This window comes from Ascaphus truei, chromosome 2, assembly GCF_040206685.1.
Source record: "Ascaphus truei isolate aAscTru1 chromosome 2, aAscTru1.hap1, whole genome shotgun sequence".
Taxonomy (NCBI): Eukaryota; Metazoa; Chordata; class Amphibia; order Anura; family Ascaphidae; genus Ascaphus; species Ascaphus truei.
Genome location: NC_134484.1, coordinates 194,025,626 through 194,050,565, shown reverse-complemented (window position 1 = coordinate 194,050,565; position 24,940 = coordinate 194,025,626). Strand labels below are relative to the sequence as shown.

Sequence of the window (24,940 nt, the reverse complement as noted above, 5' to 3'; positions counted from 1 at the left end):
TCCTTGTGCTGCAGAGATTCACTCCAGGTATATGAAGTCCATTTAAATCAGCAACATGATAACAGACCATAAGGGGTTAACAGCAAACGAGTCTTTAAAAGTATGTTCTCTTCAAATGTTATTTTCTAAAGTCTGTTTTAAAAAGTATTTTTGGGAAAGATTCTAATTAGAACTCTCTTCAGAACTTTTCTAGAGCTTTCTTCAGAGCTTTTTTATAAAGAGCTTTTGCATAGAGCTATTTTTCAAAGGTTGTTTCAACATCTTGCATTATTTTCATATCTTTTGTAGATATTTTGTGATTCCTTTGGATTGATTATCATCCATTGGGATACTCCGGTAGTCATAATTAATAAGATTATTATTACCTTTCATTTACATATGTGTATAGGTTCCTTTAAGGTATTTAGAGACGTGTGTTATTTATTTATATATGTATTATTCATCATTTATGTTTGTGTACATGTATTTTAAATGTATACAGATATATTATTTCATTTTTCATTTGTTATAATGCATATATTGTTTACTACCATTATCGTTTTTCACATATATGATTTTTATTATTTTCATTTTTTATGGTTATTTATTTATATATATTTTCTATATATTGTGACAAACGGCTTACCCGGGGCTCCGCCGTCTGTCCGGGACTGTTAGAACACGGTCTTTTAGGGTAGGTTAAATGATGAGGCGTCACGTGCTGTTCCTTTAAACAGGCTATGCCTGGTTTATTCAGTCCCAGGCACTGAGACTGCCACAGTGCATACAACAGAAACACAAGCAAAACAAAAACCTGCTCACCTGAGAAATAACTTAACTTAGGTTTTCCCTGACTCAGGGTTGGAGTGGCTTTTCCACTTCCAACAACAAAATAAGGAACTTTGCAGTTTTAGACAAAAAAGAGCAGAATCATTTAATCTGTTTGGGGAGAGGATTTCCCCCCTTCTGTTTCCAGCAGCCTTCCTGCCTCCAGGCTCTTGGGGAGAGGGAAGAGGAACCAGGAAATCAGTCTTAAATACATGATTTCTAATTAGCAGGACAGGTGACAGAAATCAGGCAGCAGACAAACACTGGTCTGGATCCCTCATCCCTCATCCCTCAGTTCCAGCACTTGTCAAACTGAGGGATGGAGTGCATGTATTATGGGGCTGCACTTTCAGCTTAAACAGGATAGAAACTGTTCAGTATCCTGGGAGCCCTATATATGGAATTTATTACCATCCCCTGGCTTCTGTCACAATATATATATATATATATATATATATATATATATATATATATATATATATATATATTGTGACAGAAGCCAGGGGATGGTAATAAATTCCATATATAGGGATATATATATAGATATATATATTTGTCCCCTTTAGCATTTACTTGTGTTTAATATTATCCATTATTATCATTATTTTCAAACATAAAAACATTACTTGTCATGATTCATCATGAATTTTTTGCAGATAGAGGAACATTGCTATTTGGTGTTCTTACACATATGTTTATACATGTGGGTGAGCATATTTACCAATAGAGCCCTATCATTTATTTATTTTCTTCTTTTTTACTTTAATCATCACTCTTTACACATGTTCCCTTTCTCTGTGATAGATTGTGGGTGCATATATTAGTCTAAATTGGGCGTGACGTCGGCTCTCTTGCATAATACACTCCCCACTGATTAATGTGGGCGGGACAACTGAGTGAGTAGCGTGACGTCACTTCCTGTTTTGATTTCTATATCAGGATAATGCAACATGAGTGAAAGCACTCTTTGACAAAGTCCCTGTGCGGACGAAAAGCGTCCGAGCGCTGAGGGGGGACTCCTTCTCCCCTTTTTTATCCATGTTTGCCGGGAACCAATAAAGGCTTTTATATATTTTTTGCACAGTCCAGCCTTCTTGCCATTTTTTGTCCAAGCAGTGCCCGCTGATTACTTTCCTATGGAGAGGATATCCTGCTATTTGGAATTACTAGAACTCTGTTTATATTAATTGATGCACTGTAATAATTGTATTGAGATATATTATATTTAGATATGGTTATCTTGGTATATGCAAAGATTTCAATTTAGAAATTTGAAATATGGATTAATTAGGTTCGCAAATTGTTTAAATATTGTATTTATTATGGTTTATTATTATTTAATTGGTTCATTTTGGCTTCATGCTTTTTATGATAATGTATTAATGACATTGACAGTATTTTGTTAAAAGTGTTTTTTAAATAAGATAGTGCAACAATAGATTTCTACCCTGCAATTAATTTGAAACGGGTCCAGATTGCTACTAGACTGTGATTGGCCATTGGTCAGCAGAAGGACTATATATATAGTCAGTCAGAGCCCCTAATCAGCATAGGTGTTACTCCTGAAGATGCCTACCATAGCTAAACGCAAAACGCGTTGAGAGGATGCCATACGTGGCACAAAAAGGACCTTAGGTGACGCCAGATGGACTGGCCAGACCGGAGCGTCACTATGCTGTGACTGGGGGCTGTGAATATTGAAAATAGCAGGAAATGCACGTTACCTTAATTGTAAAATACTGAAGATATGTTTTATCTTCTCCTTCAATATGTGCTGTCTGAATCAACAATTGTTCCACATAATCCATTACCCATACTTTATCCATTATCTTTATAAGTCCACGCTGAAGAACTGCACACAATGTAACACAATGATTTTTGTTCTGTCCTCAGCTCCCTGGGGGCTCAGTGAGATTTGACAGACAGGTAAACTCGTCTCCTTCATGCCACGTGAGAAGAGGCAGCAGCACCTACCAGCCAACGGGAGAAGGAGTGCGGTAACCAGCTACAACAACCCCTATCGCCAGCACACCGATCCACTCTAGGACTTGAAAGCCTTGCCCAAACTCACCGACCCCTGCATTACCATGTCAGATGGCATCTATGCTAATGCTAAACACAGAATTATACTATTGTTTTGCAATTTTTTAATGTCATATATTATTTAAACACTAAAACACACACATTTTTTGCATATGAAAAAAAAATAAATGAAATAAACACAGATTTTACAAAAAAGATGAACACCGAAAACCGGAATCCCTAATTATAACCTAACAGTCATGGAAGGACACATTCCGATGTGAACATTATGAAAATTGCATGTTTTGATTACATAATGTTTATATCTGCATTAGTGAAAGGGTTCTTTACTGCAGGAGCAAATTATAGCTATTAGTAAATATGAATTAGGTCTACAATGCCCAAAGTTCCAACTCCTTCTGTATTCAACGCATAGCCAGTTTAGAAAATTATTTAACTCTAATGAATGGATTCCTATTTTTCAAGCAAACTGATGACACCGAGCAACCTACTCTAATATGATTACCTTCCTAAAACATCTTTGAAGAATTAAATCAGGAGGGGAACATTTTACTGCACTTATATAGTTTGAGGATGACGGTATATAATTTTACTCTGAGGTACATTTATTTACAAATTCAGAATACTGTATATACTGTACATTGTCTAATCATTAGTTAAAATGACGATGTGATCATTTAAATGACAGGTGCCAAACTAACAGCAGTCACATTTATAATTTCCATTACATGCAGTGATATTTTGTCTCAACAGCATCATTAAAAAAAAAATCAATGTTTTTCTTTTTTCTTTTAAAGAGTCCTCTCCCTCTCCCCCCCTTATATCTGGCTTCTAATCCATATAGCTTCATGTTACTGTAATGCTGCACAGCAAGAATTGCAGTAGCACAACAATTCAACAAGATTTAGAAAGGTTGCCGCACATGACAGTGAAGCCATACAAAACAAAATCAAAAGGAAATTAGACAGCCTCCTGGAATTTAGGAAGCAGCCATTTTGGATTTCTAATGTCTTTATGAGATTGGAAGACTTTGGCTCAACACAAATCTGTCTTCTAACACCCTTTATGTTCAGCTGATGTTAGGAAGAGGACATTTGTGCTATTCCAGGAGATTCAGAACCCAAAGTGAGATTAGTACTGAATATAAACTTCAGCCTCTCTGATACTTCCACTGTCTTAAATGACATTACACATCTAAGATGCCTGCCTCTGAACACACAAAATGAAAATTCAAATATACCAGTGATTTCCAACAGGGGGTTCAGAAAGGCCTAGCGATTCGCAAAGGGTTTCCAAGGTGTTTGACAAAAAACCCCAAAAAAAACTTAACAGCGGATCTCAGCCAGTATAGTGGGTTCCTGAGCTCGTGTCAGGACTGCACACTTAGTAAGACCCCAAACTGCACTTTAGCGTGGGTGGTATAGCTGTCGATTACAGCTTGTGCTTCCAAACAGTTTTGTTAGCAATAGTCTGATGAGTAGGCAATAGGATTTATTAATTAGGCGTTCATGGAGCAAATACATATTTACTACTTTAGTGTAGTTTAAGTCTCATGTTGATTGAAAAAGTATTTGGATAATATACTGAAGTCCTATTGGCTAGTGGGAAACCTTGTCACCCCTGGAACAAGATTAAGCTTAGATTTCTTGGCTGGAAGTGATATTTCTTCCTATAGTGCAAAAGTTCCACAATACATGTACAAGTTCTTTTTTCTTTTACCAATCAACATACTGTAGGTTAAGCAGCTTGTTTACTTTTGGTATATAGAGCACCAGTACTTTTTAAAGTGAAACTTCTTTAGTGGCACCTATTCTGATGGGGCAAAATGGGAGAGATGGAGACGAAAATGAAACGGAAGTGACGTCACGGCTCCCCCTCCCCCATGCGTGCTGTGACATGCGCCGTCGCCACTCCTAACGCTCCCCCGCCACGGTTCGGAGACCCGGTGCCGGACCGTAGCCCGTTGAGATGCCGGTACTAATAAGTGGGAGCGGGGAATGCCGCGCGTGGGAGGAACTTGTTTCCACACCGGTGACTGGAGACCCGGGCGCTCTGGTGGTGGGGTGGGAGGAGTCACGCGGTGTAGGAGAGGAGCAGGGATAGAGTGGTAGGTAAAGCAGGCTGATGGGGTGATACAGAGGGAGTGAGGAGAGAGAGGTGCAGGCTGATGGAGTGATACAGGGGGAGCGAGGAGAGAGAGGTGCAGGCTGATGGGGAGGGGGAGGTACAGAGGTAGAAGACCAGACAGTACCTGACATGGAGAGCAGAGCAGTGAGTGCCGGGCCGAGCAGCCAGCAGAGGTCGTGGTACACGTGAGCTGCAGCGGGAGCCCCCCGCAAGGTGTCGGAGCTGAGGTGAGAGGCTGTGCTGGGGTCGGTCTGTGGGGTCTGTGCCCCTGTTCTGTAACTCACACTGACACACAGCGCTCTGTGCACCTCACCCAGCAGCAGAGCCTGCCCGCCTCGCTGCTATTGGCTGAGATCTGCTCGGGAGCACAGACACCTGTCATTGATCTGCAGCCTGCAACATGGGGACACACACTGACACACACACACGCACACGCACACACACACTGACACACTGACTGACACACACAAACCACACACTGACTGACTGACACACACACTGACTGACACACACACTGACACACACACTGACTGACACACACACACACACACACACACACACACACACACACTGACACACACACACTGACACAGACACACACACACACACACACACACACACAGAATGACACACACACACTGACTGACTGACACACACACACACACACTGACAGACACACTGACTGACAGACACACACACACAAAGACACTGACAGACGCACACACACACACACACACTGACTGATGCACACACTGACTGACACAGACACACACACACTGACGCACACACACACACTGACTGACTGACACACACACACACACGCACGCGCGCACACACAGACACACACACACTGACACACTGACTGACAGACACACACACAAAGACACTGACAGACGCACACACACCGACTGACGCACGCACACACTGACTGATGCACGCACACACACACACACTGACGTGCACACGCACACACACACACACACACACACACACACTGACTGACGCACACACACACTGACTGACGCACACACACACACACTGACTGACGCACACACACACACACACACTGACACACCACACACTTACTGACACGCACATGCACACACACACACACAGAATTCCCAGTTACTATAAATATAGAAGTGCAAATATCTAAAACACGTGTTCTAAGTCAAACTTCTTTGTGTTTTGGCACTGAAATTGTATTTTTTATTAAATATATAATTCTTACAAATACAATTTCTGTGACAAAACAGTGACAAAAGACAAAGAAGTTTCACTTACTATGCGCGTGCACTCAGCACACACAGCTTTTTTGTTTAGGAGAGAGCTTGTGGTCTTTCTCTTCCTTTGTTTTTGAAATCCTGCTGTTTTGGCGGTTTTGTCAGAGGGAGCTCTGAAATAAAAATAGCGGGTTGCTTTAAAGATGGTCAGTATTAGGAATCACATGCAAACAATTTGCTTAGCTGCGTGCCAAGCAAGCAAATTTGAATTTGCCACTTGCTTGCGCCGCCGTGCATGAGCGCCTGCACGCTCAGCACCATTCTGGCTGCAGCCTAAGTATTGGATGATACTCAGCCTAAGGCTGCAGCTGTCCTGCAATAATCTGAGAGCAGGAACGGGGGCGTGGCTATGAAGGGAGGGGACGTGTCATTGGCTGGATTGGGGCTGTGTGTGTGTCTCACCCCATTCTCTCCCTCCCCAATTCCCTCCATTCTCTCTCTGCTCATCCAATACTGTCTCTCGCCCCATTCTGTGTCTGTGCCTCTCTCGCCCCATTCTGTGTCTGTGCGTCTCTCCCCATTCTGTGTCTGTGCCTCTCACCCCATTCTGTGTCTGTGCCTCTCACCCCATTCTGTGCCTGTGTCTCTCTCCCCATTCTGTGTCTGTGCCTCTCACCCCATTCTGTGCCTGTCTCTCTCCCCATTCTCTGTCTGTGTCTCCCTCCCCATTCTGTGTCTGGCTCTCTCTCCCCATTCTGTGTTTGTGTCTCTCACCCCATTCTGTCTGTCTCTCTCTCCCCATTCTGTGTGTCTGCCCCTCTCTCCCCATTGGTTATTGAAGGGTCATGTGACCCTGCTGTAAGCTTGGAAATCAAATTTCCTTGTCTCTCCAAGCGCTGAGCTTTGGTGAGCATATGTGCACGAGCACCTGAGCACCGCTTGAGCATGGCCTTACTTATTGGGAATCACTGAAGTGATCTCTCCAAGCACGCTCAACGGCAGTGTGCCTGCAGCCTAAGTGTGCAGTTCCCCCACAGGCTCAGGAAGCCACTATACTCATTGGAGATATCACTGTTCTATAGGTTAGATGTAGGTGATTAGCACAATTTTAATACAAATCAAATATCAATATCAATATATCCATAGTAACAGAATGCTTTTGAATGTTTATACAGTCTTCATCTAATCTCTTTTGTGACTATTCCAGAGTCTTCATCCTTTCCTGCCTTGTTTGGCAAAAGATGGCAGCACAATCTGTTTAAAGATAACAAGGTGGAAAAAATAAAATTTGAGTTAATTCATTAATTAATAGAAACTTACACAAGAAGTAAAAAGTTTTAATTACGAGGGATTTCATTTTTCTAAGAATGCTAATTGCATTAACTTAAATTTCTTACTTTTAGACACAAAACCTTTTTTGCCCTGCCCGCAGGACTGCCTTTTTAAGTAATATGAAGATATTGTTTTGGTTGAAAGGTTTAGCTTGTTCAATAATATATACATTTTACATCCATATTATGTCATATTTTCCTAGGAAAGAAGATACATTTTAACCCACGTTTCGGATTATTAGGGCCTTAAGGGGTTAACTGTGTGGGCCCCCACAAAGTAATACCCCTTCCCCATCACATGGTGCTGGGGTGAAACAGCAGAAGGTAAGCCCTGCCCCCTTCTGGCTGGAGATAGTGACATCAGTCAGGGATATAAATAGTAAGGGGGGAAGCTTCTGGAAATCAGATCCCAGTAGGAGTTGAAGAAGAGGGATCTCACTGTTTATATGTATATTAGTTCCTATGTTGAGGATAGGGTAAAGATTAACTTTTATTGCTTTCTAGTTAGGGAGAGTACCCTGTAAAATAGTGGCAAGCATAGATCATCCCATACTACTCTCAAGGTTCACAGACACCCCCCCCCCCCGAGGGGGCTCCCTAAGACATAGACCCTAGACATAGTTGGACCAGCCCCATATGAGGGCTTTCGTCCAGAAGGCCACGTAGTTTCAGGCTGCTCCAGGATGGGGAAGCTGATCACAGAGGGAGTAGTACCAGCCCCCTCCCCCAGGAGAAAAGTAGACATTGAGCATTACCAGTGCTACAGTGCAGAGGGACTCTTAGGTAACATACAGTAAGAATCATAAACCTATCAAGCCGAGATATGGGAAGCCATACAAACAGTATAGCCAAAAGGACACTCAAATATAATAGCTCTGAGACTATCTAAAAGATAATAAAGCTGCTGATTGAATTAATAAAGTTCCTGGTGCCCATCATTGCTTCCCAACACCCAGCCTGCACCCTGCATAAGGTAATGCATCCTGAGAGGCTCATATTGCAGACACTGATGTAAACTCAGTCGGGCCGGGAGGGTAACACATTGTTTTCAAGTATGTCTGATTTGTGTTGGGGAACAAAAGGACAGAATTACAAACATGTTTGAAACCAGTTACAGCAATGATAAAGAACACTCATGAGCATATTCACATCTCAGATAGAACCTGTTTTACCCCATCATCACACAACATACTGTGCCTCCACTGCAGCCAGGGACTCTGGGTAATGACATCCAAATGAGCACACAAGGTCCATAACTTTTTTGCTTCTTATCCATGGGATTCATGTTGAACATGTGTGTCCGATAGTGCAGACAACTGTCTGATCTCTTTTCCTTTCCCATCCGAATTACATATTTCATTGTGATATACGCCAATAGTCATCTGACACAAATCTGCTTTAAAACGTATTACTTATTAAGTAGCTACAAACTTCTTTCCTTGCGTAGCTACAAGCTCCTGTCGTTGAAGTATGATGGTACTAGGGAGCGTGGAGCATGACTACTTTTTTTATATGTATAGCCCCCACTGAACAACCACTTTTTTTTTATTTACACCCACTTTCACAGTTCCAATTGATTTATTTAAGGAAGATTCTCTACCTTAATGTTATTTAAGCATAAATACGGCATACGTGTTTCTTGAATATGGTTCAACAAGTTTTTCACCAATGATTAATGCATTTAAAATTAAACATATTTACTTAATGGTGCTAAAACATGAGGTACCTTGTTGCATAGCACCGTTTATCAGATCTAGGCCTTAATCTGCAAAGCTTTAGGAAACAAAAGTAAAACTGGTTTGAGTTATATCAAAATACATTTGCTTTTATTGTCATTCTATCATAAGCTGCTTATTAGGGCTGCAGCTTTAATTTATTTTCGGCTAAGGCTGGTTCTATAGTGCGGGAAGGCGCTACACTGTGCGCGCACACATCAGTTTTAGTTGGCTGAGGTTAGTCAGCCATTCTATAATGGGGCCGCGCACGGCAGGGAGCGTGGAACCGGCCGACAGGGGGGAAGATGAGTAAAAGAAAGAATTTGCGCCGATACCGCCGCTGAAAATGTGTGTGTGTGTGTACAATGTTATTAAAAAAATTATTAAAGGATTTATTTATTTGAAAACTTATTTAAACACACACATACACACAGATATATACATACACACATAAATACACATACATACACACACACACACACACAGTCATACACTCGCGCACAGTATACACACAAAACGTGCGCGCCACGTGCACCCGCCTTCGCACAGGCACACTCACGGCCGCACACGGTATATAACAGCCCTAAGTTTATGTTTTAACCTACATAATTTAATTAGACATTTTATGTCAACAGAAACACAACTATATAGCCTACAGCTACTGAATAGTTAGGGATGTTATCTACGATATCTTATACTTTGTGTAAATGTCTAACAACAATGAAAGTACATTACTGATTGCGGCTTGTCTTTTAATGGAACAAGCAGTGTTAAAATAGTTGCATTATGTGTTTGGATTCTAGAAATAAACTATTTATAGATAAAACATACCTGGTCCTCATTTGTGAGTTCACTGCAACTACAGTACACTTCCCTTCTCTATCATATTTTCTTACTTACTAACCCCTTCTTATTGGTTATTCTAATCCCATTTCCCATTTCCACCCTCTTATTCTTTAACGTTTTAACTACCCCTATAATTAACCTTTTCCATAGTGGGCAGGGTTTGACATGCACTGCTTCTTGTGACATCAGAGCTAGGCAGCCTGTGTATATATTATATACAACACGGCTTCTGACATGGGGATGTGTACAAGTGAAGCAGGAGGCTGCTTCAGCTACTGCAGGACCTGTAACTGCTGCAACCTACCAGAAAGTAACTCATTCTAATCACAGTTGACAACCTGTTGACATCCAGCCTCAGCTGCCTCTAACATTTATTAAGGTAAGTTTGAGTTATGTCTTTGATTTTTTTTTGTTTTTGTTTCATGATCTAAAAATCCAGTCTTTCTTGAACAATTTTGAAGGTCATTGTTGCTCTCCAATATTTTCAGCAAACACAAAACGGACGTTTTCTTGTCACTGAAAATGTCATTGATGTTTGTCACAACACCCTGCACTTGCTTGCACTGTGTTGTCACAGTGTACAGTACCAATTTATGGAAGGTAAGCAAAGTACTGTAACTTGGAACAGCTGTAGTGATGTGTGCTGACAATATCTTTATTGCAGTGTCTTCTATAGAATGGAAGAGGCATGGTGGATATACAGTGTACAGTTTAACTTCACTAAAAACTTCTAACTGCAAATATTTTTCTTATACAGTAATATAAAGACAACTTTTACAAAAATAAAAGGTAAAATAAAGTTGGCAGATATTGGCAAATACGGCTAATATTTGCATTAAAAATGAAGAGAAATGCATATATTTTTCACAGATTTAGCACATTTCTTACAAATGTTGATAGAACTTTCGCAAAGTAAACGGGGGCAGATCCTTGCCACCCTCTAACTGCTAGGGTGCAAGGGTAATTGTTTCTGTGAGTGCAAATTCATGCTGGCACCACCTAAATAAATGATGCTTGCCTCTATATTCTGTCAGTACTTAAAAATGTATTAAACAATAAGGTGGTATTAGAAGTAGGAAGCAATAGGGGCAGTTCTGCTTGCCTGTGTCTTTGTTTTTCTTTTAATAAATGCAGTAGCTCCTTACATTTACAGCAATGCAATTATCTAAGCTGCTGATGGATCCGTTCTCCTGTGATCGATCGGTGAAGATTCTGCTTCTGAGGGCACACAATATATATGGCTGCCTATTTCAAAAGACGAAGTTGTGTGGCTTCCTAAATAGTTGCTATACTGTAGCAACCCAAGGAAGCTTAATACATTATAAAAATGTAAAAGGGCATACAAGTTAAAGAAGTTTAGTATTATCTAATATCTGTGTAACACCCCTATCCCCACCCGGCTGCAGAAGATAGGGTGTACAAGCAATCAGTCTCTCTTACACTGCAAACAGGATTGCTACCTGCTTCAGCGTAGTGTAGCTCAGCCAGTTGTACCTTTGTCTCAGGGCTTCTCCAGTGGATCCAGGCCAAGGCTGTAGTGAGGAGTAGAATAAGTAGAAAAGGGCACCAGGAACTGATGCTTGCTTTATTGTTAGTAGAATCAGCATATCACACAGCATAGACAGGACAGGTTTTCAGCATGTATCTCTTGCAGACGTTCCCCTTTGCCTGCAGTTCCTCCCAGGACCCACACTGACCCTGGCTAAGCATGAAGCAGGCTCAGCGCCAGATCCCTACAAAGATCTGGACTACAGCCCTGCTCTCTGCAGCATGGGAACCTCTGTTGCACTGGGCACCTAGCATAGTCTGCCCCAGAACACTCTCTCTCTAAGACCGTTCTGTTCTGACTGACAGATTAAATCTGTCAGTGGTGATATTGGATATGGAGGCTTGAGCTTCATTACTCCAAGTTCTCTTGTTGAGTGTATTGTCGCACTCTTTAGGAAGCTTCTTGATCTGTGTTACTTGCCACAGTTGAGTTGGTTTCACAGGGTCAGCGCTGTGATGCGTACTCTCTCTCTAGGGTGGGTCCTCACCTCTTATACCCAGGGGGTGTTAACCTTTCCCCTTCTCTGTTTCTGGGCAAAACATGCTGTAGCAATCTGTCCCCCCACCGGTCACATGGCCTACACTTTCCTAGCTTTGAGTCAAGCCTCATGTGCCTGGGATCTGCAACATTGTATCCCATCTCTGAGCCAGCTCACATGCAGGACCATGTGTAATGGGTTTAACCCCTACCCTGCCAGAGTGCTGCCCTAGCCTCCATGCTAAAACAGACCTGGTTTTAGCAGGGGACTACAACTGAAAACTGATTTCTAAAAAAATAAATAAGACCTTACTATCTATATAGAGAATGGTACGTTAAAAACTAGGTCCTATTTTAAGGAAGTAGACAGTAATAATTACATCTTACGTACAAGCTGTCACCAGAATTTATGGATGGACAATGTCCCATATAATCAGTTCAGAAGGATGCGTCGTAATTGCACTGATACAGTAGTATTTAATGATCAGTGTAACATACTAAAAGAACGCTTTGTTGAGAAACACTATAAGACAGACCTCCTGGACGCAGCATTTGACAAGGCTAACTGTCTAAATAGACAGGACTTAATAGTACCTAAAAATAAAGACAAAACTCCCAATATAAATTTTGACACAGCATTTTTAACTTCTTTTAATAAAGAGTCAAACAATATCAAGAAAATAATTAATAAACACTGGCATGTTTTGTTAAATGACCCTATCCTGAAAGACAATATGCCACAGCACCCCAAGGTTATCTTCAAAAAAGCAAAAAACCTGAAGGGAATGATAGCTCCAAGTGCTTTAAAGAAATTGGAAACAAAGAAAGATGGATGGCTCCAAAAATTGGAGGGTTTCTATGGTTGTAGTTCTTGCAAAGCCTGCGGACACAAAAACCAAGAAAAAAAGAAATTCATGAGTAACAATAAAAATGAAGAATATAAAATAAAACAATATATGAATTGTACTTCAAATTACATCATTTACCTCCTCGAATGCCCATGTGGGCTACAATATGTGGGTAAAACCACAAGAGCAATTAAGATACGCATCTTAGAACACCTGAGCAATATCAGAAGAAGTATCCAGTCCCATAATGTCTCTAAGCACTTTTCTATATTCCACAACTCCAATACAGCAGGATTAAAATTCACTGCAATTGAGCATGTAGTACAACATTGGAGAGGAAGGGATAGAAATCTAGACTTAAGTAGAAGGGAGATGTACTGATTACATAAACTAAATACACTGACACCTAACGGTCTTAATGTGGATTTTGAGATTGCACCTTTCCTTTAAATATTGCACTTGCACTTTAATTATCTTGATATATGTAAATAATCTAATTTAATTGAAATTTTATTAATTTTATATATATATATGCTGTTATCTGATTTTATATACACTGCATTTACTTTGCTAATCTATGTTCTCTCTCTCTTCCTCTATGTATGGACCTTCTCTAATAATTACCAACTATCCGAGTTTTAATGATGATTTTTAGTTTTTATAATATGTTTTAATTTATATTTTATCTTTTAGAACCTCTCATATGAGAGTGAATAAAATTAATATATGTATTTATATGCGCCGTAATTTTTGGACCACAGTATTATGTACCCATGTGGGAGAATCTGTGCGTAATGTAATCAAGTGTTTTTTCAATTAGTGTCCTAATTGAAGATGCTATTTAAGTAACACCCATTATGGGACACAATCATTGCTCCTGAGGAAGCTGCGGATGCAGTAAAACGCGTTGAGCCGAATCAAGGAAGGAAGCAGTCTGTCAACCTGCTCCTACCCCAGAGGTGCAGCTACGGTTAGGCGAGTCCTCCAACCCTCCGATCATCCCGCCCGTACCGGAAGTCGTCACCACCAGGCCAGGAAGTGACGACAGACGCCATCCATCGGCACCGGACGAGGGGGCACCCTCGCGGAGGGAAGTTTGAGTGGAGTGGAGGACCTTTTCGTTTTTTCCATCTGCCAAGCCGCCGCTGCCCTAAAAAGATACCTTTATGTGACTGTGTTCACATTATATATTGTCCCAGCAGGCATACCATTTAAACTACCAGTCTGCTGCAGCCTGCGATCCCAAATAGAAGAGCCAGTATATTCATCTTTACTTATACAAACGCTGGTTTAAACCTTACATCTTGTAAGTAGGTTATTCATAAGAGCAAAGTAATTCCGGATTTCTGACTCATATGTATTTTCATACCACACCATGATCTGTATTTATATGTTTCTTTCTGGGTGTTCCTGACGATCCTGCTCCCTTCCCTCCCCCTGGACCCACACTGACCTTGGCTAAGCATGAAGCAGGCTCAGCGCCAGATCCCTACAAAGATCTGGACTACAGCCCTGCTCTCTGCAGCATGGGAACCTCTGTTGCACTGGGCACCTAGCATAGTCTGCCCCAGAACACTCTCTCTCTAAGACCGTTCTGTTCTGACTGACAGATTAAATCTGTCAGTGGTGATATTGGATATGGAGGCTTGAGCTTCATTATTCCAAGTTCTCTTGTTGAGTGTATTGTCGCACTCTTTAGGAAGCTTCTTGATCTGTGTTACTTGCCACAGTTGAGTTGGTTTCACAGGGTCAGCGCTGTGATGGGTACTCTCTCTCTAGGGTGGGTCCTCACCTCTTATACCCAGGGGGTGTTAACCTTTCCCCTTCTCTGTTTCTGGGCAAAACATGCTGTAGCAATCTGTCCCCCCACCGGTCACATGGCCTACACTTTCCTAGCTTTGAGTCAAGCCTCATGTGCCTGGGATCTGCAACATTGTATCCCATCTCTGAGCCAGCTCACATGCAGGACCATGTGTAATGGGTTTAACCCCTACCCTGCCAGAGTGCTGCCCTAGCCTCCATGCTAAAACAGACCTGGTTTTAGCAGGGGACTACAACTGAAAACTGATTTCTAAAAAAATAAATAAAACACATATAGGATTTTGAATGAAATGCTGCTACAAAGCAGCAGACCTGTGTTTTTTTGTTTTTGTTTATGTACCTGAAGCATGGGGTACTTCCCAAGATATTTGAGTTTTACGACAAATATGGCCACGTGTGACAAACAGAAAGTCACAACGCATCTTCGTTGGAGGTAAGAGGGTGTCTCACCACTCCACTGGCTTGCGATGAGGTCCTCTTCTCCTTGCTCGATGGGAGTCGCAACGGCCGTGGGACTCATCCGCTCCGGTCGCATCAGCGCAGGTAATCGAGAACTCTCGAGACTCGGCTCCTCCACATCACAGGTAAGTGCTGGTTCTTTTTCAGCACCGCTGTAGTGGCCCGCCGGTAGGCGCATCACCACCGACATCGGGCTTGCTTGCTCTTCGTCCGACGAGGCAGACTGGTAGGGGTACTTCCGCAGGGGACCGACAGCGAGGTTCCGGGTTCTCGCTGCGGTAGTAGGCCCCAGTCTCACTCTTCCCCAGTGCTATCATCAGTAGGGATCCCCATTCTCCGGGATCGGCCTTCTCTGTTTTCACTTTGGGCGAGGCTCCAGCCGTCAGCTTGGCTGTCTCTTCTCTGCTACCTCCACTTCCTTTGCTACTATCTTACACATCACAGGGTTTGAGGGCAAACCTCCATGATGAGTACTGGCAACCCTGCCCTTTTAACAGGAGTTACTGCACAGCAAGAGAGAGATATGTACACCAATTTTACACATGGCTACTCTGCTAAGGAGCATCACAAGGGAATTTGGAGCAGGGGTTTTCCGTGTCTTTTGGACACTCCAGCCACACCAGATATTTAGAGTAATTAATTCATTACTAAGCACGTGCTTGCACTTATCGTATATGTGAATGTGTGATTAGCTGGTTATCCATAAAACATGACCTGGGTTGAGAAACACTGAAAGCATCCAAACAACAATGCACAATATATCTCTGTAGCAATAGTGTGATTAAAATAAAATCTTTCATAAGATTTCAGGTATTGCAGTATTGTTGAGGACTACGGTTGCCACCTATTGAAGGAGACTTTTTGCAATTGAATTAACATTTTTAAATGTATTATTTTATTTATATATTTATTTCTCTTACCTTCTCCAGCTGCGGCATGCGGTGGCATCTACTCCTGCAAGGTCCAGTCAACATGGCTCCGTGACGTCAAATGGCGCTGTGTTGCCATGACAAAGTGATGTCACATGACGTCGTGGCGCCATGCAGTGTCAATTTGCTGACGTCCCATTGGCATGGCAACGTGATGCTGTGACTTCACGTAACGTCCCAATATCATGACAACACAATGCAATTTGATGTCGCAGAGCCATGTTGATGGGACCCTTCAGGGGGAAATGCCGATACCGCCGCCCAGAGATTTCTCAGGTAAACCCCTAGCCTGGAGATGCGTGACCGAAACCCATAATCTCCGGGTCAAACCCAGAGTGGTGGCAACCCTGTTCAGGACTAGGATAGTAAGTATTTTACCAACAATTGTAAGCAGTTAATTGCCCGTAGTTATGGCAAAGCCAGTCATACAGTATAGTATGTGCAAATGGAGTATATCTGAAAATAGTAACGCAGTGCCTAGGAAATACAAGTACCCTTTAGTGCCTTACACAGGGAGAATAGTTGAATAGGGGGCAAGTGGTCCTTATCTGTCAACAACTTCTAATGGACCTTTTCAATAAATGTTGATCATGGGACTTCCATATGAAGCAGGTTTGGGCGTTTGCTTGAGAGGAGGCAGGGAAAGAGGAGGCAGGGAAATATCCCTCTCCTAAATTGTGGTCTCTCCTCTCCAACATAAGCATAAATGTGTTCATCGAAGGGAGGTGAGATTTCTCCATGTCACTGTCAAGTGTATCAAACTATGGGTGCTAGATTCATGCAAATAAAATTATCCGCCGGGTCCCCTGGAGCCCCCAACCGCCATCCCCCACATCGCGGGACACCAGGGCTCCCTCGGGGAGCCCTGGGCACGCGCGCCATGCGCGCACGCTCCCGATGAAGCGTGACCTTGCATCAGTGACACGCGGCACGCCGAGGGGATTCAATTAGAAAGCCGGGAAACCTCCTGGCTTGCGGCTCTAGCCGCATTCAAATAAAGTTGGTCCGTACTGTAGAGAGAACGTTTTATAAAAATAAATGATTCATTTGCATACATATTTTTTTATTTTACAATACAATAAATAAACAGTTTTTAAGCAAGCTGCCACTGGTGAGGTGCTACTTGAGTCAGAGCCTATAAGAATCAGAATCTAGTGGCATACACTGTAGCTAGGGATTGGCAACATTTTCAACAGAATTGGAATTCGCTGTAGATTAGCCAGTTTCCTTTATCTGTGGATCAGTGACCAAAAAAAAGCAATTTTTTTTGTAACTGTGCAAATTCGTTCCATGGATTTTAGAAATCCGGAATCTGCGGAACAGACCCACAATTCAAATCCCTGAAATAGGGGTTTGAGGAGGAGGATGACGAAACTTCAATTTAGCAGTCTCCAGTTGTGTGTATGTGTGTGTATATATATATATATATATATATATATATATATATATATATATATACCCTCAAACTTCCCTCCAAATAAATTAGGAATAGATACTTGTGCTCAAAAAGGAGCACACCTAAGGTATTCTGGGAGATATGTTAATGGATATGCAAAGTATATTTAAATGAGTCACATCCCACACTTCCTAAAAGTATATTGAGTAGGCAAGCCTAAGGCAACTAGTGACTGGCAAGGGGTACTGGTGTCAGGCCCAACAGGATTAGAACCTACAACTTCTTCTACGCTACGCAACCGCTTTAGTAGTGTGAAATAAACCAGCGGATGGGTAGCAGCACTGTCACTTCATACTTTGAGCTGCGTTCCGCTCACATATGTAGTCAATCAGCTATTAGAATATCTCACAGATATCTCAGGTGTGCTCCACAAAGAATATTAAACTATCAACCAGGAAGAGGAAATGGTCTGCTTTTAAAGGAAGCCAGGCGGAGGGAGCTACAGGTCCGAGCACTCAGTGAGAAACAGAGCTCAAAACATTAGAATGCTGTGAGTGCCAGTGATATGGACACATTTCTAGTGTTCCTTTTAGACAAGCATTTTAAGGCCTCATCTTCCTACAAGAACAAAAAAGGATTGGTAGGACAGCAGACACACAAAAAATCAGAGTTACATAATAAAAAACATGAAAAAACAAACAAAAATGGACAAAAATCTCCTCCCACGCGTTTCACACCAAAAGGTGCTTTCTCTTGATACACTGTTTTGTATCAGCTTTGAAGATGTATTATATGTGGAAACTACATTGAAGCGACCCAACTTCTTTTGACTAATGGCTTGTCCGAGAAGTTCTTCCCTAGTTGGAATTGTGGCTTTAATGAGGGCAAGCTCAGTTTCTTTATTGTCATACCCTCTCTCTCTGAATCAGTCCGCCATCACTTCAAGTGCAATCTCCACCTCCAATGGATTGCTGGTCATCTGTCTTGCTCTCAACATTTGGGAATAAGGGAGTCCCTTCTTCAATGAAGAGGTATGATGGCTTTTGCCATCCAGAAGGTTGTTCCTATCCGTCAGTTAATGAAAAACCCTTGTACCAAGCTTGCCATTATCTATGAAAACCACCGTATCCTAGAATGTGATTTCTGCCACCATTTCATTAGGCACACAAATTTCCTGGATGCAGAGATACCGGCACCGCTATGGAGGTAAGTATCTCTGGAAGCAGGGGGTCCATAGAGTTTAAATGAATGGGGTTCAGCTCCGGAGAACCCCTGCTTCAATCCTAGAACAAGAAAAGCAAAAGAAAAGATGTGTAGTGCAAGGTGTTTTACTGCTGCAATCCCTCTGTACTATTATGCCACATTCCTATCTTTTGTTTATTATAATTATCGAGCGTGTTTGCCTGCAATAACCTCTACCTTCTCACTAACCCCTGTCTACTCTGTAACCAGCATATCATAATTCTCCCATAGATCTTCCAAGTGTCGACATTTGAGATTTTATATATATATATATATATATAAAAAAAAACATAATTTAGTACACGTTCTTTATCAATCTTATAATTTAACATTATTTACTTTATTCATACACTTGTCATAGAAATACACTCACTATTATTGTTTCTTAGTACTTAACACAGTCACAACACTTTACGACATGCGTGCATCCCAGCAATCTTGTTTGGCTCCGTTGCTTAGCAACCATATTGCTGTGAGTGCATTGCTTTAGCCATATTGAGTGTTTTGGCGATTTTTCTTAATTGCATGGGTCACAGTCACTTGTGTCTATATACAGTATAGCATTGTTGTTTTGCACTGTTATATCTCAAAAAAAAAAAAAGTACATAGTGGGACCAAAATGTTGATTCCTTAAATAAATTACATAGCTTTTTCTTCAAAATCATTGGAATGGCATTATTGTTCGTATTCGAACTTTATTTTTGGACACATTTCAGTGTTCCTTTAGACAAGCATTTTAAGGCCCAATCCACATGTAGCCTAGGTGGTCTAGACTGCCTCTTTGCCTCCTGTCATAGAAGCACTGATAGACCTACAGGCTGTGACAGGTTTATCCTAGGGGATTTGACCCCCCCTTGCTGACTCTCTGAGTGACTGAAGTGGTGGTGATCACTGTCTGCGTACAGCCAATAGTGGTACAGACATTGAGCCCTCCCCTTAGCAAGAGAGTCCTGCTCTCCCCCTCCCAAAGGAGAGATGTGTGAGATCTACTTTGAAGAGTGGAAAGGCTGTGAGTCCCTCCTATTTGGGATGAGCGTGCCTCCAGCCCATAAAGGGCTGGCAGTACACCTAAATGCTATCTAGGCCTCATCATTATCAGAGGTCCCGCACCATCCAGAAGTCTGGAGACCCTTTCTATGCACCTGCACCGCTGTAAATACCATCTGCAGTGACTGCTTAATAAAGCCCTTGTTTTATATATCCCTGCCTGAGTCTGCAGTAATTGGGCAGGGGAATGAGAAACTGTGCTACAGTGGGACCTATCTCCAGGAATACTGGATGCTCACTGAAGCTGGAAGTGCTAACACCCTGGACACCAGATGATGACATCAAAAGCCTGTCCTGGTCTCCTCAACATCACAGATTTGGCCGCGCCTATAGAACCGGCGACGGCGATGTGACGCGTGAGGTCACCCGTCACTGTCGCCGCAAGCGAAAGTTGTATTTCGCTTTGTTTCGGCGTCGTTGGTTCAGGGGCTGTCACATGAGGCGACAGCCCATGAAAAATCAAATAATTACGGCTACAAAAATCGTGTTGCCATGTCGCCCCGCCGCTTTGTCGCCCTCGCGCTTACTATAAGTGCACGCAGCAGCCACAATGCATTTGTTTTCGGGCAACGTTGCATCACCGTCACTATAAGCGCGGCCCAACTCAGCTCTCCTGACCCTCACAGGAATGCCAGCACCCCACCACGTTAGTAGCAGAGTAACATCTCCCAGAGGTTGGGGGAAACCGTGCTACTCACAATTATAAACCCTTGTCATATCCTTGCTATTTCTTGTGGGTGTATATACTGTACATAATGATGAGAACATAATTTGATCATATGCTTTGGAGTGTTTTTTGTTATTTAAATGAGGTTCTGATAGGAATTTAAAGTGCATCTTTTTGAAACTTTTTTTGGAAGAAGAGAATTATTAGCAGAAGATTATTTTGATAAAATATGTGTAAGGATGTGTATACATATATATGAGGGTTCCGCGCTGTCACTAATAAAGGAAGCGCCATACTGTTCTTTTGCCAGTAAGGTCACTGTGTGAATAATCAGGCTGCGCATGCGCGAGGGAAGCGCGCGAAAGGCAACCAATCTGGAGGGACTTTGGGGATTGCACTCTGAACTCTGAACTGTGGGAGAGTCAGCTGAGGCTGAGGACCAATAGGGTGCGAGACTCTGGATGAAGAGACAGGATGCGTGTGGGCGGTGGGAGACACGAGTGAGAGGTGAAGGAGGAAGGTGGCGGAACCTCGTGTGCGTGAGCGGAGGGTCAGTGACCCTTCCGCTTAGGTGAGAGACATTCCCCAGCCTCGAGGAGCATTACCCCTGTCATCGTAGGGTGCCGCTTTTGTAGGGACGGCCGTAGCAGTTAGGGACGTATCCCTTTAGTGCGGGTTCAGCTGTGGAGTTGCGGACGCCATCTTGGTCTGGAGAACAGACTGCACAGCACAGCGGAGTGTCGGCGCAAGGCTGGAGCAACACTAGGGACCCTGTGTGAAGTGGTGTGGTCACCGTAGTGACCGGAAGGTATCGTTAGTCAACAAGTGCACCTACACCGGTCATCAGGCGCTGATCCCGCCTCCCACTAACTAATTGGGGGCACCAGTGTGCCATCATACTATTCTATACAGATACTAGTTACCGGACATACTCCTTGGGAGAGTGGCAGAGCCACTTGTGTACAGAACATTATTCCTAGCAAGGTGTGGCTGAGCCACTGTGTGTGTGTTACGTTATGTTATGTAGAGTATAAGGGTCTTATACATGTCATGTATACTCTGCAAGATTCCGTTAGTTAATCTCTATAGTAAAAGGTTGCCTGTTGCACAATACTGTTGTTATGTTTCTTGCTCAGGGTAGATTCTCTAATATGGGGATCCTGGGTAAGTGGAGACGCTGCACCATGATAAGTAAGGGTATATCCCCAGGCTCCCCAACAGCGGAGGCTCAGAGCTCCTGAAGCCACAGGTATACACAACACCCGTAGTTCCTTTAAAGCAGGGATTCACAAAAAGGGCTACATTTGGAGGCGCTGCTGAGATTCTTAGACCTGGGGTGCCCCCACATTTTTTTTCTATTGTGCAACCAACCCACATCATGTCGGTGCCCTCGGCGCCCGAGGTGCGCAAGTGGGCCCAGCGGCGCGGGGTTCCTTGAATCGTGCTTTCGCGCTGGGCCATGTCCCCGCCACGATCTCGCTAGGTACAGTGACCGAGCAGGTCCGCAAGCTTCCGCTCCTGGACAATGCCCAAGTACAGGACCACTTCTATGACCGCGACCAGGCCTGGCGTCGGGTCTTGTATGCCACTGAACAAGATATATGCCCCGAGGCCTTGCCCCGTATACTACTGCTGCCAGAGGCCCCGGGAGTGCGCTGCCCCATAGTCCAGGTGGACACCTCTGCGCCCCTGGCCACTTCCACCCCACAGAGAGAGTACACAACCGCAGTAGGTGCCGCGACTGGGGGCCCTGACCACTCCCCTGACCGTGGTCTGCAACCTCACTGGCCGGCAGCCCTGAACCTAGGCTCCTCGTCCACCCCGCCCGGCCTGCGGTCTGGCCTCAACCGACTTAGCCTATCAAGACTGGACACTTACCCCGCAGTCGGGGATAGCGTACCGGGAGACACCTCTATTCCCGCGATAGCAGCCGCTCTCCACAACACAACTCAGTCGCTTCAGTATAGGAAGTTAAAGGCCTTCTCCGGTGAGAAACCCACGCCACAAGGGGAAGTAGGGATAGAGGACTGGTTGGACCATACAGAACAGGTGCTGCCTGAATGGACCTGCACGGACGCGGTCCGAAGACAACGCATCGTTGAGTGCTTACGGCCCCCCGCGTCCCACATGTTGCACTACTACCGAGATGACAACCCGGAGGCTGATGCAGCAGATCTCATCTACTGCCTGACAAAGGCGTATGGGGCTCCGGTGGACACTTATGCGTTGATGGCCAAATTCCACGCGTTAGCCCAGAAGGAAGGGGAAATGGTATCCGACTTCCTCAGGCGCCTACACCTGGATTTATGGAATCTGGTGAGGAAGGGCGTGTTGCCAAGGATAGAAGCCAATGGACTGCGCACCACTCAGCTGTTGAGGGGGCTCCTGCCCCTACACCCCGTGTCGGTGCGGGTTAGTAGCTGCCTAACGCCCGGGCAAGCCTTATCGTTTCACGACCTAATGGATCGGGTCCAAGCACACGAGACGGTGCTGTTAGGACGTGACCTGGCCCCTGGGAAAAAGCCCCCGCCCGGGGGTAAGGAAGTCAAGAAAGTGGAACCCAAGGCCGACGTGCCCGAGCCTGGGGACCCCGACCCCGAGGATGCCAGCGCACCAGTGACGCCCCGGCCTCGTTTCCCGACCGGGCGAAGTTCACCAACCGGGAGAAGCGAGAGTTACATCAGCCAAATGCAGTGCTACGCGTGTGGAAAGATGGGACATCTGCGTGCCCGTTGCCCCACCTTACGGAAAACGGCGTCCCGGCCCGCGCAGTCGATGCCGTGCAAGACCCTGGAGGATGGAGGGGCGTCGCTGCCCTCCCCAAGCAGCCGAATCGGCCCCGCCGCCATTATTCGGGTAGTTATCGAAGGCATCTACGCCGCCGCACTGCTGGACACGGGATCTCAGGTGACCATCGTATACCGGCCCTTCTACGATCAACACCTACGTTACTCTCTGCGGATGCCTTGTGACTGAGGGGATTGAGTCATGAGGATTACCCCATAGACGGCGTAGTAAAGGTGCAGTTAGACATTCCCCAACTGAACACTGGTAAACATCATCCCATGGAAGTGGAGGCCTTGGTGTGCCCTGAACCTCAGGATCACCCCAGCGCTCCGATCATCTTGGGTACTAACGCTGACATTGTGCGCTCGGTGTTCCGCATGTATTTGCAAGAGGCGGGAGAAGCCCCGCTGCTGGCCCTAGCCGCCTGCCCCGCTCTCCAAGAGGTCTGCGGCAAAATCGCGACTGAAGAAGAGCATGGAATGCTCTATAGTCAAGAGTGGGGACTGACTCAAATTCCCCCGGGGGAAGGAAGAATGATGGTCGCCGCATGTCACTACCCGGGCCGACGCCCGGAGGATCAGCTATTCTCCCTAGAAAGTGTGGCCCAGGATGAGCACCGGCTGGGCTACGAGGTGTTGGCCTCCGTCAAGAAGTGGCCTGGAAAAATCCCTGAGCGCACCTGGGTATATGTGCAGAATATCTCCCCATATCCCATGAGCATTGATCGGCGCCAGCCGCTGGGCAGAATATACCCCGTGACCCCCGAAGAGAAGGGCGTAACGGGGCGACCCCGTAACTATGGTCATACCTCCGGATCCCGGCTAGAATTCGACTTTGGGGATTCTCCGCTCCCCGAGGAATGGAGGGAAAGGCTGCGGATCGAGTTACAAAAGCGCCAACATGTGTTCTCCACTAGTGACATGGATGTGGGGTGCAGCCGCAGTGCCCGTCACACCATCCGAATGAGTGATGCTACTCCCTTCCGGGAACATTCTCGACGGCTCGCACCACGGGACGTAGACGAAGTGAGACGGTTACTCGCCGAAATGGAGAGGGCTGGGATCGTGCAAGGCTCCCGAAGTCCTTACGCATCGCCCATCGTGGTAGTCCGCAAAAAGAACGGGACCGTACGCCTATGCGTGGACTACAGAACCCTAAATACCCGCACCATTCCCGATCAATACACGCTGCCCCGAATCGAAGATCTACTGAACGCTCTGATGAGAAGTACATGGTTCAGCGTACTCGATCTCAGGTCGGGGTATTACCAGGTACCCATGGGCCAGGAGGACCAAGAAAAGACGGCCTTCATCTGCCCACTAGGGTTTTATCAGTTCACCCGCATGCCGCAAGGGATCTGTGGGGCACCCGCCACGTTCCAGCGATTAATGGAAAAGACTCTCGGAGACCTGAACCCGCAAGAGTGCTTGATGTACCTGGATGACATTATAGTGTTCGGGCGAACTCTAGAGGAACACTCCGAGAGACTAATGAAGGTACTGGATAGACTTCAGGAGGAGGGCCTCAAACTGTCTCTGGACAAATGTAAATTCTGTCGGTCCTCCGTGACGTATGTGGGCCACATCGTATCGGCCGAAGGGGTGTCCACCGATCCCGGGAAGATAG

The 24,940-nt window shown here is 44.5% G+C and overlaps 1 protein-coding gene across 1 annotated transcript in view; it reads left to right on the top strand.

Annotated features, from left to right (window-relative positions):
- Positions 1-10,342: 10,342 nt before the first annotated feature.
- LOC142487059 (uncharacterized) overlaps positions 10,343-24,940 on the top strand; it is a 137,205-nt gene continuing 122,607 nt past the window's right edge. The window contains exon 1 of the mRNA XM_075585745.1: positions 10,343-10,471. The gene's annotated coding sequence lies outside the window, so the exon portion shown is untranslated. The remainder of the gene's footprint in view (positions 10,472-24,940) is intronic.